This window comes from Oryctolagus cuniculus, chromosome 1 (genome assembly GCF_051225735.1).
Source record: "Oryctolagus cuniculus isolate XC-2025 breed Fujian yellow rabbit chromosome 1, ASM5122573v1, whole genome shotgun sequence".
NCBI classification, from domain to species: Eukaryota; Metazoa; Chordata; class Mammalia; order Lagomorpha; family Leporidae; genus Oryctolagus; species Oryctolagus cuniculus.
The window spans coordinates 85,194,297-85,210,427 of NC_142867.1; the positions used below are offsets into that span (position 1 = coordinate 85,194,297).

Genomic DNA, 16,131 nt, shown 5'->3' on the forward strand with positions numbered 1-16,131 from the left:
GTGTGGCTGCCGCACCTCGGCCCGCCGCTGCGGCTGCCGCCTTCTCTTGTCGCCCCCACCCCCTCTTCCTCCTCCCCAGAGTCCTGCAGGTTCTCTAGGGCTAGATGCAGATGAGCATCAACTGCGGCTGAACCAGATCCCGAGGAGAGAGAGCGAGAGAGCAAATGAATATGGGAAGGAATGGGAGTGCATACACTCAGAGGTAAATAATGGCAAGTAATGAGCCGCTCCTTCCGTTCACACCCAGTTTGCTGGCCTTGATTCTAGAGTCCGCTGGATGCGGAGTGGAGGGAGAAAAGGAAAGTGCTAGCCGTGGTCTGAGCACAGAGAGGGACCGGTCTAAATGGCTCCACGGGAACAGAGGCTTTTAGCAAAGTGAAATGACAGCCCGGTGAGAGGGGGTGAGGGGAGGAGGACTGGGGACTCCCACTGCACCGGGTGGAGCCGTCCATTGGACAGCAATAATATCCATCATCCATCTATCTACCCATCCATCCAGGAAATGTTCAGAGAGCTTATTTCAGAGTCTGGGACATGGTAGTCACGCAGACGACATTGGTGGAATGAAGCCCAGCAGTACGTTAAGCACTGGAGACATTACAGGACAGATGTAGTAGTCCCTGCAGAGGGTGGGGGCTGTGCTGTGTGTGGCCCTAGCCGTGGAGGGTGGGGGGCTGGGGCTCAGGATAGTATGGGGCTCAGAGCAAGACTAGCCCACCCCCAGGGACGATGGGAGTGGGAGATCAGAGTTGGTCAGAGTCATGACATTTTCTCCCATTCTTCCGGTTAGGTTTTCTAGCCACTCTTGCAGCCAGGGCATAGCTGTGTGACCCCCATGCTGGCCAGTTCTGTTTCTGGAGAAGTTTTTACTTTTCTGATAAAAGAGACAGATAAAGCTGGGGCTGAACCCTCGGGTTTTCTTCCTGCCTTGGGAACATTCGCTGTGTTTAGATCTGTGGCACCATCGTGTGTCCAAGGAGTTTGTCGTGTTAGGTGAAGGAGGTGGAGCAGGAGGATGGGAAGAAGAAACCCCTGTGTCCCCTGCTGCTTCCCCAGGGCAGCTCCTTGGCAGGTCCAGGTGTCCCTGGCCAGGGCAGGACATAGTGGTCCCCTGCTGACTGCCTTGGGGTCGGCTTGTTGTCCACTCGGGTGGACAAACCAAATACCCTCATCACCAGCCAAAATGGGCCGGCAGGAGACGGTGGATCAGGCCCTCAGAATCTTCCCTGGCATCATATGTGGCTGCTGCTTGGATTGCTGCGGTCCTGGAGCTGCTGACGGACAAGGACTGGTTGAGAGTGAAGCCACGCTGAGGCCAACCGAGCTGGGAACCTAAGAGAGAGGTCCCTAGTGACGTGGTTTGTGCCCTGGGACACTGCACCCCCAGGTTTGACAGTTGTGGGCAGATAAAATGCCCTCTTGCCTCAGTGGATTTAGGATGGATTCCTGTGACATCAAATCGAGGTTGGCCAAATATGTACAGTTACAGTTTGAAAGGGATGAGTTCCAGAGAACTGCTGTACCACATGGTGCTGCAGTTAATGAGAGATGTTTTATTGTTGAAAAATGCTGGGGCCAGCACTGTGGTGTAGCCAGTTAAGCCGCCACCTGTAATGTCACCATCTCATTCTGGGTTTAAGTCCCGCTGCTCCGTTACAGATTTAGCTCCCTGACAGTGTGCCTGGGAGGGCAGTGGGTGAGGACTCAAATGCTGCCACCCATGGGGGAGATCTGGATGGAGTTCTAGCTCCTGGCTTTTGCCTGCTGATGCAGCCATTTGGGGAGTGAACCAGCAGATTGGAAGATATTCTCTCTTTCTCTCTCTGCCTTTCAAATAAAAGTAATCTTTTAAAAAATGTTTAATGTTTTAAAAATGAGTGGATATTCAATGCTCTTACCATAAAAAAGAAAACTATAATTGATAATACATATTTTAATTAGCCGTATTTAACCATTCCACAATGTATTGCATTGTAAATGCATGGATTTTTTTTTCCTGCAAACTTAAATAAGTAAATTTGGAAAGAAAAGGTGATGAAAATCCCACAGATAATAGTCCTTTAATCCCAAGGAGTTAAGTAGAGGCTCGTGAATGAAATCCAAATTGCATAAAGATGAAAATATATTTTGAAAAAAGATTTTTTATGTATTTTAGAGGTAGAGTTACATACTGTGAGAGGGAGAGACAGAAGTCTTCCAACCACTGGTTCATTCTCCAGAAGACTGCAACGGATGGAGCTGAGCCGATCCAAATCCAGGAGCTTCTTCTGGGTCTCCCACATGGGTGCAGGGGCCCAAGCACTTGGACCATCTTCTACTATTTTCCCAGGCCCCAGCAGCGAGCTAGATTGGAAGAGGAGCAGCTGAGGCATGAACTGGTGCCCATAAGGGATGCTGGCACTGCAGGTGGAGGATTAACCTATTGCGCCACAACGTTGGCTCTGAAAATATCTTTTTTTTTTTTTTAAGATTTTATTTATTTGAGAGGTAGAGTTAAAGACAGTGAGAGGGAGAGACAGACAAAGGTCTTCCATCTGCTGGTTCACTCCCCAAATGGCTGCAACAGCCAGAGCTGCACCGATTCGGATCCAGGAGCCAGGAGCCTTTTCCTGGTCTCCTACATGGGTGCAGGGGTCCAAGCACTTGGGCCATCTTCTACTGCTTTCCCAGGCCACAGCAGAGAGCTAGGTTGGAAGAGGGGCAGCCGGGACTAGAACCAGTGCCCATATGGGATGCCAGCCCTATAGGCAGAGGATTAACCTGTGCCACAGCGTTGGCCTTGAAAATATCTTTTTTAAAGTTGAGGATGTCCTGAGTAAAACTAGTAGACTTCTTGACATTTTCTGTTTTCTGGGTTCCTTGTAAGGGCTTAATCGCTTGCATTCATTTGTCTATTCAGCAAGTGTTTATCAAATCTGCTTACACTGGGCAGTGGGCCAGGCACTGCAGCTCCAAAGGTGAGTGGTAACTCATGGTCCTTCATCCCGAGGCACTCACCAACTGGGGGAGACAGAATGATTCAAGAGAAGAAGGGTCTCCAGGCACACAGGCTCTTCCCACTGAGGCCCCAGGGGGAGCAAACTGGCTGTTTGCTCACTGGGCAACTGGCACTGTGCAGATGCAGGTGCTCAATAGCTAATTGTTGAATGACTATATAATCGAGAAAAACTGCAGCCTGAGAGCTGTAGGTTAGCAAGAAGGAAGAATGTCATGAGATAACTCAATCTGAACAAGCATGTTGGTTACTAGAAGTTGGAAGGGATAAAAGGAGTTTGGATAAAAAAAAAAAAAAGGAGAAATTGGGAGTGGCTCATTAATTGCAACAAATATATGAGATTTTTTAAAAAAATATTTATTTATTTGAAAGGCACAGTTATAGAGAGGCAGAGAGAGATCTTCCGTTTGTTGGTTCATTTCCAAATTGGTTGCAAGTACCTGAGCTGGGCCAATCCAAAGCCAGGAGCCTGGAGCTTCTTCCTGGTCTCCCATGTAGGTGCAGGGCCTTGGGCCATCTTCCACTGCTTTCCCAGGCACACTGGGGAGCTGGATTGGAAGTGGAGCAGAACCAGTGCCCATGTGAGATGCCGGCCACTGCAGGGGGTGGCTTTGCCCACTATGCCACAGTGCTAGTCCCAAAAGATGTTAACAATTGGAAAAGTAGAGTGAGGGGTATTTGACATTGTCTTACTACTAAACAATTTTTGTTTCATAAATTAAAAACTATTCTGAAATAAAATTTTTTTAAAAGAATCTCAGGAGATAAATATAATTTCATTCATTCGTTGAACAAATATTTATTAAGTGCCTGTAGGAGCCCAGGCCTGGCAGTAGTCTGAGTCAGAGGGGGAAGAATGGGGTGGAGCAGCTGGAAAGGTAGACTGGGACTAAGGTTGCACGGGTCTGCGCACTGAGGCCTCAGGATGCCTGCTTTTGCACAAGTGAGGTAACTCAGGATTCACACTCAGTGTGAAATGTCGGCTCCTCCTCTGCCATCTTTGGCATACATGGTAGCCCTCGGGTATTTGGGTTACATGTCTCACCGGCCAACCACTCTGAGAACAATGCCAGCCACCAGCGTTTATTTTCTCAAAGCCTTAGGAGCCATGCTTCACTTCCAAGGGAAGCAAGTGGTGTGTGTGCCAGTGCCCAGGCATCGTGACATTGCATAGCCCCATGAGCTTCTCGTTTTTGAGGACAGTCTTGGTTTTAAATATGCTGTTCTGTTGTTCATCTGGGTTTGTGAGACAATGCATCTTGGTATTCTGTGAAATTGATTGCCATATTCAGATGGTTTGTAAATTATTGCTGCTTTTGCCTCTTGAAAATAGGCTTGTTGATTATCATGGGATTGTTGATATGGCGACAGGCAGGTTGGCTGAACTGGGAGGGGATTGTGTTGAGTGTTACAACATGGAAGGCCCACATACAGTATGGAAGCTCATACGTTTTTTGATTCCCTTGAGCTGGCCTTTTATGGTGTTGTATAGGCCCTCAGACTCTCTCAGTGGAGCTGGTTGGTATCTCTGACTTCATTCCAGGACCACACAAAGGCCAAGTCTAGAATGGAGAAGGTCCATAATGGGTGGTCTTTTTCTTTTTTGGACTCTGATGGCGCAAAATGCCTCTACCACACAGCCTGTGTTAGCCTCTATAAGCAGACGTCGTGGTGATTGGTGTACTCAAATTTTAGTTTCCATATTTGACTATATTTATGTCAAGGGAAAATGCCAATGCTTGTTTTCTTTGTGTCAGGTTTACATGAAAATGCTGTCCACTGCTGGGGAGCCATTGGTAAGAAGTCTGGCTTTGAAATTGGGAGAGACCCAGGAAAAACTCAGCTCTGACTTGCTAGCAGTGTGACCTTAGGCAAGCTGTTTAACACTGATTGCTTTAGTGGCAATTTACTTATCTGTAAAATGAGATTCTGATATTACTACTTAATAGTCCTGTTGTGAGGGTTAGATAAGATACAACTGTAAAGTGGGCTGGCTGCAAGGTAAACCCTTGATCCATGTCAGTTACTGTCACAATGTCTACTCAGTACCTTGCATAGCAAGCACTCAGTAACCACTGAGTGCATTTCCCTAGTGTTTGTATATTTTAGTCTTGGGCTCTAAGACTATGTAGTTCTCAAGAGTAGAGACCATTCTTTCAGAACTTCTATAGAATGACTCTTTTTTGTTTGAGAAGCATGCGCGCGCGCACACACACACACAGTGCTTCCATCTGCTATTTCACTCTGCAAATGACCACAGTGGTCAGGGCAGAGCTGGGCCAAAGCTGGAGCTGGGAACTCCATCCATGACTCCCACATGGGTGGCAGGGACCCAGCTACTTGCACCATCACCTGTTGCCTCCCAGGGTGAACATTAGCAGGAAGCTGAAGTGGAGCTGGGGCTGGAACTCCTGTCCTGTAACATGGGATGCAGCTGTCTCACCCAGCATCTTAACTGCTAGACCGAATGCCCACTTCCACTCTCTCTTCTTGTTTGTCACATAGAAGGTGCTCAGTGAATACACAGTGGAACCAGCAAGACACAAGGCCGAAGTCTAATCTGGATTTTGTACTTAGCTCTTCCATGACAAAAATGATGAAATATATCAAGGTCTCAGCTTTTTATTGGTAAAAATGAGGCATTTGAAATTAGCCTGGGGGTATATGTCATGAGCTAGATCTCAGAACATGGTCTACAGGAGACTTTCAGTCAAACATAACAAAACTAACATGAAACTTACACATTCAGTTTTCCCAAATTTGCTGACACTTGTGAGCAAGGTGTCCTGCAGGACCTGCAAGAGTTGGGGATTCCATGTATAAGATGGGAATTTTGGTGCTCAAATTTGATTTCAGTAAGTCAAAAAATTATAAAGGCAGGTTTCTATGAAGGAGAACTACCCAAGAAAAACAGATATGATGAAAGCTGATCATATTCAAAAATCACCCTTCACTTCTGTACTCAATCAAACTGAACATGGCCCCTATGCCAGAGAGAAATCTCAGACTCTGTAGACCATTACTGAAGATGGTGGTATAAGAAAGGCAGTTTGTTCCACAGAGAAGAGTGTTCTGTCACCAATGTTGTCCAGAGTCGTGAGCACATGGTGGTGGTAAAAACCTCTGGGTGGGCCTATGCTTGATTTTAAATTCCCTTTAGACACCACATATCTTCGTTGCCTTCTTCAGGGACCAGATGTTCCCTGCCCTTGGTTTTCAAGGACTGAAATGTTTGGGTGCCCTTGGGTTAGATCTCTTTGTTTTCTTGCAGATTGATCATCCTTTTCACTATTTAGTTCTTGGCACAGACTTCTTTCTGTTTGCAGGGACTCCAGTAGCCATGCCTGACCCAACCCTCTGAGTCATTATCCCATTTTTTTTAAAGATATGTTTATTTATTTGAAAGGCAGAGTTACAGAGAGGCAGAGGCAGAGGCAGAGAGAGAGAGAGAGAGAGAGAGAGGTCTTCCATATGCTGGTACACTCCCCAAGTAGCTACAACTGCCGGAGCTGTGCCAATCTGAAGCCAGGAACCAAAAGCTTCCTCCAGGTCTCCCATGCAGATGCAGGGGCCCAAGGACTTGGGCCATCCTCTACTGCCTTCCCAGGCCACAGCAGAGAGCTGAATCAGAAGTGGAGCAGCCAGGACTCAAACCGGTGCCTATATAGGATGCCAGCACTGTAGGCAGTGGCTTTACCTGCTATGCTATAGCACCAGCCTCTATCCCATGTTTTAAAATCGACTTTATTGAGGATGAATTTGTGTGCAGTACGTTACATCCACTGAGAGTATATACTAAGTTTTGTGATGTGTGCATACTCATGGTACCTCCACAGTCAAGACGAAGAATGTTCCCATCACTCAGAATTCTCCTCTGCACAGTCGCCCTTCTCTCTGCCCTCCACCCTTGGCAGCTGTTGCATGGTGTGATATCAAGGCAGGTTTGTTTTCATCTTCTAGGGTGTTGCGTGTGCAGCATCATGCAGCACATGATCTTTTGTGTCTGGCTTGCTTCCCCCCACGTGACTTTCATCCATGTTGTCCTGCATGTAAGTGTTTCTTTCTTTTTTTTTTTTTAAAGATTTATTTGATTTATTTGAACGACAGAGTTACAGAGACAGGTAGAGACAGAGAGAGAGGTCTTCCATCCATTGGTTCACTCCCCAGATGGTCACCATGGCCAAAGCTGCACCAATCCGAAGCTAGGAGCCAGGAGCTTCCACCAGGTCTCCCACATGGGTGCAGGGGCCCAAGGGCTTGGCCCATCTTCTACTACTTTCCCAGGCCATAGCAGAGAGCTGGATTGGAAGAAGAACAGCTGGGACTCAAACCGGTGCCTAAATGGGATGCTGGCGCTTCAGGCCAGGGCTTTAGCCTGCGGTGCCACTGTGCCGGCCCCATGTCAGTGTTTCGGTTCCTGTTATTCACTGTACGAATGGTCTGTAGTTTATGTATTCCCTCACCTTTGATGAACACTTGGGTTCTTTTCACTTTTGCCTGTGGACAGCAGTCTGTTTTATTGTCTTCATTGCATTATTGCTATCTGGAATTACCTCATTCACCTATTCTTGGATTTTTAACGCCAGTCTTCTCCCCAGGAACCAAACAGGATCTTATCTTCTTTTCTCCACTTTACCTGCAGTGCCTGGCACATGTTAGGAGCTCATGCGTGAAATAATTCCAGGAATTCCTAAGCTATGCTTGGAGCATTCCTGAATTCAAATACCAGCTATGGCACTATAAGCTTTGTAACTTTGAGCAAGCTGCTTCACCTTTCTGAACTTCAGTCACATAATCTATAGTCTAAGAGGTCCTTCAACAAGTTCCTTGAAAATGGCGTTAAGATAAGTGTTTTCATTCAAAAATGCATGCACTTAAATATTATCGATTTTTTTCACAAGGTGTTTGTGAAAATGAGGGTAGATTACTAGCAATGGAAAGCCAGTGCTATCTCAAGTGCCTTAGCTGTAATAACTCACTTAATCCTAAATCAGTTAATTGACCACATGAGAAAAGTGCTATATCATTCTATCCATTCTACAGATAAGATAACTGAGTCACAGAAATGGTAAGTGTCAGGGCTTCACTTGAGTCCGGCTGTTTAGTTTATAAGTCATCTGTCTGTTAATTCTGCTTCTTTGTGCTAGCGAATGAGATAATAGGTGGAGCACCTAGCACAGTACTCAACATACAGTAGCTTCACAATAAATATAGTTTTCCTTCTCTCTTAGGTACGAAGTCAGAGTGAGAAGCCAGACATTCTACCATTTCCCTATAGTTTCAGCACTATATGTACAAAGTTGCAGCAAGTAAGAGTCGATAGAATTTTATGTTGTATCATTACTGCATTATTTTCATCATCGTTTCAGTTTCTTGCTCTTGAGACATGATTAGTACCTGAAAGTATATATTTGTGAAATAAATTAGTTCAACCTTATATCTTTCAGTGAGTTTTTGTGAATCCTTGCTCATCCTCAGGTCATAGAAAGAAACACTTTATTGGGATTTAAGGTCCTGAATTTTTTTTTTTTTTAAGGTAAGCTGGGGTCTGCTCTGAGACTGTGCAGGTTAGCATTTGTAAGTAACTCATAAACAATCACAGGGAACCAATAAACGTCAGAGGAATCAGCATGGAGCAGGTGCCAACCCTCGGGGGTGGGTCAGGCATTTTCTGACTTGGACCATAAAGCGCTCCAGTTAACGAACTGTCTAGGACTAGTCTGGGAACTAGAGGCTGTGAACTCTGTTTATAGCCTATTATCTGAGTGACCAATCAAGGAGAGGCCCACAGATCCAGGGAGAGGCTGGAATGAGGGGAAGACTGCTGCTGCTCACTGCGGCACTGCTCTGCCTTGAGAGTGCACTAACAGGGTGGAGGCAGGACCAGGACAGGTGGGTCAGGCACAGGCCCTGCACCTCATCTTGGGGGAAAATATAACCTGCACTCAGTCTTCTGTGAAAGCTGCTTAGAGAACTAGCGAAGGGACTCACGTTTTCAGCCGTCCTCCCAGCCTCAGTGGGGAGGTGCAGCATCCAGCCAGGCCAGAGCCCTGCTGTAGCATAGCATGTGAGGAAGACACAGAGTGGGGCATCCTCCAGGGCAGAGGGTGGAGGGAAGGGGAGGTGACAGGGGCAGCAAGAGGAGGTGACAGGAGTAGGGAAGTCTTGACCTTGGCCGGTCTGTCCTAGGGCTGACTTCATGGCAGTGTGGCTTGTGCAGTTGCCCTCGTCCCTTGCTCATATGGCCTTGCAAGCTTGGATCAATGCTCTACTGTACCTTTGTTGAAATTTTCATAATTTCTGAACAAGGGGCCCCTGCCTGTTCACTTTGTACAGAGCCCCACAAATTATGTCCTGACCATCCCTAACAGGTTACTGCGAGCATTTATTATTTTTCTTCCCAAGCAGGCTTCTCCTCCTTCATTCTCCAACTCAGCTACAAATGCTGACTTCCTCGAGGGTCTCTGGACTTAAAGCCTTCAAGTAGCTCTCACTCATGCCCCCCACCCTGGCCCTCTATGCATAAATGAGTCAATACCTGAGGATTATTCTTTTTTTTTTTTTTTTTTTTTTGACAGGCAGAGTGGACAGTGAGAGAGAGAGACAGAGAAAAAGGTCTTCCTTTTGCTGTTGGTTCACCCTCCAATGGCCGCCACGGCTGGCGCGCTGCGGCCTGCGCACCGCGCTGATCCGAAGGCAGGAGCCAGATACTTATCCTGGTCTCCCATGGGGTGCAGGACCCAAGTACTTGGGCCATCCTCCACTGCACTCCCTGGCCACAGCAGAGAGCCGGCCTGGAAGAGGGGCAGCCGGGACAGAATCCGGTGTGCCAGCGCCGTAAGGTGGAGGATTAGCCTAGTGAGCCACGGTGCAGGCCTTTTTTTTTTTTTTTTGACAGGCAGAGTGGACAGTGAGAGAGAGAGACAGAGCTGAGGATTATTCTTGCAAACATTTCATAGCCTCTGTCATCTCGCCATTCTCAGGGTTGCCCACCTACAAGAATGCCAGGATTCTGTTGTCTTTCGTCTGACCCCTGCACCTTGCTTTTTGTGTGTGGCAGGGACCTACACAGTCAGGACAACCTAGGAGCTGTCTATGGATGCAAAACCTTGGGCTATGTTTTGGATAAAATACTTAGGTGTTTCCTTTTCATTTTATGTATGTCTCTTTAAAAAATGTTTGCTTATTTGAGAGGGAGAAAGAAAGAGGGAGAGAGAGATAGGAGAGGTAGAGGAAGTCCCATCTGCTGGTTCACTTTCTGCAGTGGCTGGGGGCCAGGCTGGATCTAGGCTGGAACTGAAGCCCAGTGCCAGGAGCCAAGGACTCAATTCAGGTCACTCAGGTGATGGCATGGCCACAATTACTTGAGTCATCATCTGCTGCCTCCCAGGGTCCACATGAGCAGGAAGCTAGAATTTTGAGCACAGCCAGGATTCTGGAATGGGACATGGGCATCCTAACTGATCCCTAACCACTGGGCCAAACACGCACCCCCACCCCACCCACCCCATTCATTTTAAAGTTTGAAAAGTCTGGTCAGTGGTTCTGGACTTTGGCTATATAACCTGGGAGATTTACAAAAAACAATGATGAATTCCTATCCTTAGAGTTTTTGGTTTAGCTAGAATCATTTTCTTATTTCAAAGCCCCTGCTTCCCACTTGTTTTAGCTATCTTGCTGTGTAACAAGTTACCCCAACCATTAGTAGCATAAACAAACATGCATTTATTCTCTCACAGCTTCTGTGGTCAGGAATCCAGACATACTTAGCAGGTTCTTTGTTTCAGGGTCTCTGACAAGACTGCCATTCAAGTTCCTGGAGCAGGCTCCACTTCCAAACCCATCAGTAGGTGGATGGCAGGACTCGGTCCCTCTCAGCCTATTGGACTGATGCTTTCAATTCTTTGTTGGCTGAGAGACTACCTTCAGTTATCTGCTCCGTGGGCATCTCCAGCCTGGAAACTTGCCTCGTCAGAGCAAGAAATAAGGAGTCTGCTAGAAGATGCAAGTCACACTCTTTATAACCTGTTCATGGAAATGACATCGCATAACTTTTGCTATGTTCTGTTCTTCAGAAGCAGGCCACCAGGGGCAGCCCAAAGGGAGGGGATTACACATGGCTGTTACTACCAGGAGGTGGGCTCACCAGGACCCCCTTCAAAGTCTGCCCATCCCCCTACCCAGTTGATTCTAAGGTGTGCCAGGTAGAGAACCATTGCTCTATAACAGGGATGTAAGGCAGTTCATCCCTCTCCAGGATGCAGATTGAATAGTAATGGAAGCTTGCGGTCATGAGTGAGATTGTGAGATTACTCCTGGGATCTGTGGAAATGGTGTGGTAACTGAATAGTAACAGCTGCCAGGGTCAAGGCATGTGGCAAATGAGGGCTAGGTCATCGCCATGCCTAGTATCAACTCTGCCAACCCGAATCTAAGCATTTGGGGTGGATGAATCCCTCTCCAGTCTCCCCCATCCTCCAATAAAAAATATTTTCTTCTGATTTGTTCACAACATCAGTTGTTCTAAGCTCAGTTTTATGTCCTTCCTGAAAGAATGCAACAAATAATAACTGTCTTTTGAGGGCCTGCTAAATGCTAGGGACTGTTCTAAGCGCTTAACATTTATTATTTAATTTAACCTCACAAAATTCCTAAGAGGTAAGTTACCATTAGTATCTCCCTTTCCCAGGAGGAAGCAGAAATAATGAAAGGTGAAATAACTTGGATGAATCACACAACTAGTTGGAGGTAGAGGTAAGATTCAAACCTTGCTGCTCTGGCTCCAGAGTCTGTGCTGTTAACCATGAACTTCATATAAGAAATCTTCAATTTGCTCACTTGCCCATATAGTTTTGTTATAACATTACCATTTATTATAGTAAAAAAAATTGGAAACAATATCACTGCCTAACAGTAGAGAGAGGGTCCCATAAATCATGGTACGCCCTTATAGTGAGGTGAAGTACCCATTAAAGAGGGGTGTTTTCAAAGAATTTTAGAGATGGGGCAAATGCATCAAATGAGATTAAGGGAAAAGAGATGGGACAAGATGAAAATGAGAAAAATGGAGAGAGACATCGTGAAGACAAGAAAGATGGCCCAGGAAAACACAGGGGGGCAGTGAGAAAGTAAGAAGACAGGGAAGCATCAGGGGGACAGGAGGAAGGGGTGTGTATGTGGGAGGCACACAAGGATAGTGAGGTGGGGCAGGGAAGGGGTGGGGGGTGCGGTGGGAGAGGAAGAAGGGAGGAGACAGAAGGGAGGCGGAGAAGCCGAATCCTTCCCATACCACCTGTCCACTAGGTAGCTTTGGAATGACCATGGAGGGAAATGTGTTTGCCAGCAGGTGCCGTCTCCATCTCTGCTCCTAGTGGCAGAGCCGAGTTGTGCTGAGAGCATGTCTCATGAATATCAGAGGCTCCGACCAGCTCTAATGGCCACCTGGGGCACTGGGGCTGCAAAGGACTGGAGAGCTAACAGGCTCTTTCTCATAGGGATGGTAACTCACTGGGTCAAGCTGGGATCTGAAGGCATCTCACTGACCTGGAGGGCCTGGAGTAGTTTGCTTGGAGCAATCAGGCCACCATGAGCTCTGTTCTCATCCCAGGGCTGACCAGCGGCCCGTGCAAGTACAGTTCACTGGCAGAGAGAAGCAGCTTATGGCAGCTGTGTAATCGGAGAGGTGGTCCGTCTCTTGGTTCCTTCAGTCTATAATAGACACAGGAATTCATGGGTACCTCCTGTCCTCAAAAAGCTGACAATCTTGTCAGTGGGAAGTGGCATTCACTCATAAAATTAAAATACGTCCTTCAAGAGATAAATATTGCAGGTCCTTTAAAATGTCAGGGACTCAAAGATTTATTGAATAATTGGTTGAATGAATAAATGCTTGACTCATGTATCTGTTAGCACAGAGGAAGAAGGGTTATTTATGAACTAATTCTCTGCCCTGGGTTGGCCACCTGATAGATGCCAACTACACTTTTATTAAGTGAATGGCTGATGACATTACGCTGGGGAGGAAAATGAAAATACTCCCCAGGGAAGAGGCCCTTCAGGCTGCTGTCCCTTATGGCACTTATTCTGAACCCAAGCATGCCCATTTTCCCTGATACTGACAAATCACATTAGCTTGCTTAAAGCTCACGGGCGTTTGGTGAGGTCGGCAGGGCCGGATGCACTGCGTTTAGATTTCGACGTGGTAGGCCGGGTAGCCTGGGGGTTGTGCTAAGTGCCCAAACCACATCTGGAATGCGGGGCTCCCAATTCTCCTGTCCCTGCTCCATGTGGCGCCCCTTGTGCTCAGTGGTGGCTACTGGTGGTGGAGGGGTTTCTGCGGGATCAGAGGTTTTCTGCAGGAAGCACTTAGGGTGGCGGAGGTACGACTAGGTGGCAACACTGGGGCAGTAGCTTTACGCGGATTATGGTGTCTAAGGAACTTGTAACCACTTTGGGAGGTGGCAATTATTATCCTCATGTAAGAGTCGTATAACTTGGCTGTGGTCCGAGCCAGGATTCAGACCAGATCTGCTGCACTTTGAAAGTCACACTCCTTGCATGGCATCAGGGTGGTTGGAGGAGCGCTAGTGACAGCACTGCGGTTTCTTTTCTCTTTTTTTAATTATTTATTTATTTATTTTTTTGACAGGCAGAGTGGACAGTGAGAGAGAGAGACAGAGAGAAAGGTCTTCCTTTGCTGTTGGTTCGCCCTCCAATGGCCGCCACGGCCGGCGCGCTGCGGCTGGCACACCGCGCTGATCCGATGGCAGGAGCCAGGTGCTTTTCCTGGTCTCCCATGGGGTGCAGGGCCCAAGCACTTGGGCCCTCCTCCACTGTACTCCCGGGGCACAGCAGAGAGCTGGCCTGGAAGAGGGGCAACCGGGACAGAATCCGGTGCCCCGAGCAGGACTAGAACTCCGTGTGTCGGCGCTGCTAGGTGGAGGATTAGCCTAGTGAGCCGTGGCACCGGCCTGCACTGCGGTTTCTGAGACTCCAGCAAGTCCCAGTTGTTCTGGGTGGGGCAGGAGGGACAGGGGAGATAAAGCATCTCCAGGCCTGGGGCTCTTGGTGGGGTGGGAGGGGCGTGGTGGGAGATTGTGACCAATGGGGGTAAATGCACTGGCTCCTCATTGGCTAGGCAGAGTGAAAGATCTCACTGAGGTGGCTGGGCTTGGGGCAAATTCAGGGCCAATCCCTCCAGGGAAAGGGGGAGATTGTAGGGAGAAAGGAAAAGCTTTGTTCTGGGAGGTGGATTCTACCCCATGCCTGTGGCTGGTGTGGGAAATTTCAATGTTTGTCTGTGGGCGTGGCTCCCCTCACTCCATCCACTTCAGGTCCCTACTCCTCTGCCCAGCCCATTTCCTTATTCTTCCCTCTGACACCTCAAATGGCTTTCTTAGAGTCTCCTCCTCACGGCTGTGTTACAGCTTACGGAAAGCTACAGGGCTTGGGTCAGAGCCAGGTCTCTCCGTTATCCTTCATTCTGTTAGTTTGTATTATTGGCCAGAACTTTTCTAGTGGCGAGTGATAGAAACCCATTGTGAACATGCTTCAAGAAAAACAAGGCACATGTTGGCTCTTTGAACTGGGAAGGACAGGGGTGCAGTTTCCACGGTCAATGGATGTTGTCAGACTTGGGGTCCCTGCCTACTCTTGTTCAGGTTGGGCACTGCACAAATGCACTCCATCTAAGGCAGGAGCAGGGGAGAGCCTCATTATATTATCTGTGAAATATATACCATTTCTATACATGCATGAGATCTGGGCAATTAGGTAGAATTCTCTGTTTAATAAATCCATATTAGCATATAGAGCCATAGACATATAGGAGACTGTGTATACACATGTGCCCCGTCCCAAGCCCTCTGGACGTCTCCTGAGTCCATCCAGCTTATAGGACTCCACAGGCAAAAGATGGAATTCCAAGTTAATTCCAGCGGCAGTGCTGGGAAGAACAGCAATGGGCTGGCCTTGGTCCCGTGGTCATCTTCAGGCCTATCACTGCGGTCAGGGGTGGAGTACTCTGATTGGCCAGCCTGGCCTGGGACGTGATCACTCTCGTGATTGGGAGCAGAGGAGTCTTCCCTCCTGAAGGAGGCAGGGAATGTTCTAGGGAGTAAAGGTCAGTAACTGTTCCAGGCCTCTTGTAGCTGTGATTTCGTGGATTTCTTTTGTGTACCCATCTGTGGTGGGCATTGTGCTATGCACACTTCCTGCTTAACACGAGGAGTCATCACAATTATTCTGGCCAACACCCTTCGCTCTCAGGTCTGACATGGCAGATCTCTCCATATCCAACTCATGTCTTTTCTGCTGCTATGCATGGTTGGTGACTGGAGAAAATGACACAAGGATGCACATCTGTGTCTCTGCAAACTCAAGGCTTATCTCAGCGGGAGCCTCGGTGCAGCCGGGTGAGCTTGCTACTTGTCCCTGGATAACAGCTTCTGTGATTCATTCCTTTAGAAAGATCATTTGGAATCTGACAATTTGGCGGTGTGCAGAGAGAAGTCAGTGACTGCTCTTCTCGTTTGGAACAGCACAAGAGAGTCGTGTTTCAATTTGAAGGCTGTTTTGACTTCTTGTAGTCTATAGAATAAAGCAAAGTGGCTTGGTGGTGAGGTATATGGAGACTGGCCCCTCTCTTTCTTCTCTTTGTCCCTCCTGTCTTTTTTTAAATTTTTTAATTTTTTTTTTTGACAGGCAGAGTGGACAGTGAGAGAGAGAGAGAGAGAGACAGAGAGAAAGGTCTTCTTTTGCCGTTGGTTCACCCTCCAATGGCCGCCGCAGCCGGCGCGCTGCGGCCAGCGCATCATGCTGATCTGATGGCAGGAGCCAGGTACTTATCCTGGTCTCCCATGGGGTGCAGGGCCCAAGCACTTGGGCCATCCTCCACTGCACTCCCTGGCCACAGCAGAGAGCTGGCCTGGAAGAGGGGCAACCGGGACAGAATCCGGCGCCCCAACTGGGACTAGAACCCGGTGTGCTGGCACCATGAGGTGGAGGATTAGCCTAGTGAGCCGCGGCGCCGGCCCTTCTCCTGTCTTCCTACTTTCTGACTCATGAGTTCTCCGGTTTCCAGCTCCCCTGTGTGGTCCATGCTTCTGGACCTTTTTCTTACCTGTTGTCCCTGCCTG

The 16,131-nt window shown here is 47.9% G+C and overlaps 1 long non-coding RNA gene across 2 annotated transcripts; it reads left to right on the forward strand.

Annotated features, from left to right (window-relative positions):
* The first annotated feature begins 64 nt into the window (after positions 1 to 64).
* On the forward strand, positions 65 to 10,918 carry LOC149128499 (uncharacterized). Of its 2 annotated transcripts, none has more exons than XR_016233713.1 (3): positions 65 to 202; positions 6,956 to 7,044; positions 10,783 to 10,918. It is a non-coding gene; the product is annotated as an uncharacterized LOC149128499 (long non-coding RNA). The 2 variants fall into 2 exon arrangements; XR_016233707.1 differs by lacking the exon at positions 10,783 to 10,918 and adding an exon at positions 8,227 to 8,354.
* Positions 10,919 to 16,131: the final 5,213 nt, after the last annotated feature.